Below are 1,667 nucleotides of genomic sequence, written 5' to 3' on the forward strand. Positions count from 1 at the left end.
TCCTTATAAAGCGAGCCTCACATCGCGTACACTGCTCCCTCCTCTCTCTCTAAAGCCCTGGCGTGGCTCCCAGGTTCCCATCTGTGATTTATTTTTGGCATCTCGGCCCTCAGTGATCAAGAGGCCGAACCCAAAGAACAGCTAATCGTTTTCCTCCTGAGTCCAAGGTGGGCCCGATGAGCCCATCCCTCTTCCTGGTCCGGCCCTGTCTCAGCCATCGAGCAATCTGGGCTCGATTATTGGAAACGTTCTCAGGGCCTGGCTAGGAGGTAACGGTGGCAGGAGGAGGCAGCTCAGTGATTGGTGTGACCATCGAGTCCTTTAAAGGAAATGGCAGCAGTGGGCAGAGGGACGGGCAGTGGGTAGGAGAGAGTGTCTGCTGCTCAGCTGAATGCCTGAACTGTTTCTGACACAGGGACCGTCCTCCCGCGGAGCACTGCTTCCAAGTACGGCTGGATCGACCGTTTTCTCTGGGTATGTTGAAGACCGTTGAATGGCTTGGCTTGTGTGTGCAGCTTGGGCTCAGACCAGGGCTGAGACTTGTGGGCGTTGTGGACTTTGGTCTGTGATCGGCTTGGGGCAGCCACGCTCTGAGACTCAATTTTCCCGGTGGGACGGGGCAAGCCTAGGGTAAAGACACTAACTGGGGTCTCTTCTCCCTCTCCTGCCCAGGTCTCAGAGCTGTCCGTCAGGGAGGGGAGAAGGGGGGGAGGGGCAAAGAAGGGAGGGAGAGAGAGGGAGGAGAGAGAGAAGAGGGAGGGACCGGCAGGTAGAGAGAGACAGGGAGCCAGAGAGCAAAGAACGAGACAGACACAGGGACAGAGGGCAGCAGGGTCAAGGAAGGGAGAAATAATGAATGTTTTTGCTCTTGAATTGAGGAAGAAAGAGTTCCTGCAATGCATTTCTCTTTTTTGAGGTCAGAATGACATTAAGTCATCAAAGAAGGAGGAAGCATTGGCCCATTCTGGCTGGGACTTCCTGTGGCTGTGCAAGGAGGAACCGGGCCAGGATCCTGACCTGTGCTGGGTGGGGACGGCTGGGACAAAACCTCTTCTAAGTAATGATCCCCTTAGACGAAGGGGCAGGGGTGGGGATAGAGGACAGGGAGGAATCACAAGGCAGAATGCAGTCATAGCTTCAGGCTGCAGGGTATTATTGATGGGTCTTAGGTGTTAGTAAACTCTGGCTTTTTTCTTTTTCTTTTCTTTTTTTCTCTTCCTTCCTTCCTTCCTTCTTTCTTTTTCTTCTTCCTTCTCTCTTTCTCTCCTCTCTTTCTCTTTCCTTTTTTTGGGGGAGGAGGTTGGTGGTAGAGAGGGTTTTCTAAGGAACCAGACACAAACCAGAGAATCTCTGCTTTCTGTGCTTGCGTCTAGATGTGTTCATGGTAGTGCATCTGTTTGGACTCCTGTTCAGAGTACAGAACCAGGATTTAGAGTGGGGGAGGGGGCAAAGGGGTCATCTAGTCTGATCTCTTTATCTTACGGATAAGAAAACTGAGGCACAGAGAGGTTAAGTCACTTGTTTAAGGTCACACAGGTAGTAAGTGTAAGTGACAGGACAAGTTTTGAACACAGGTCTGCTAATACCAAATCCAACATGAGTAAAGCAAATCCTGTGTGAGTGTGTGTGTGTGTGGTCCCATCAGGAAGGAGGCAGGGCTGGTCTCC

At 51.8% G+C, this 1,667-nt stretch overlaps 1 protein-coding gene across 1 annotated transcript in view; it reads left to right on the top strand.

The window, feature by feature from the left end:
* Positions 1-298: 298 nt before the first annotated feature.
* Positions 299-1,667, top strand: part of PHKG1 (phosphorylase kinase catalytic subunit gamma 1) — a 17,457-nt gene continuing 16,088 nt past the window's right edge. Inside the window, exon 1 of the mRNA XM_027862525.1 lies at positions 299-474. The gene's annotated coding sequence lies outside the window, so the exon portion shown is untranslated. The remainder of the gene's footprint in view (positions 475-1,667) is intronic.

Source organism: Vombatus ursinus, unplaced genomic scaffold (genome assembly GCF_900497805.2).
Source record: "Vombatus ursinus unplaced genomic scaffold, bare-nosed wombat genome assembly UNPS02014768.1, whole genome shotgun sequence".
Classification (NCBI taxonomy): Eukaryota; Metazoa; Chordata; class Mammalia; order Diprotodontia; family Vombatidae; genus Vombatus; species Vombatus ursinus.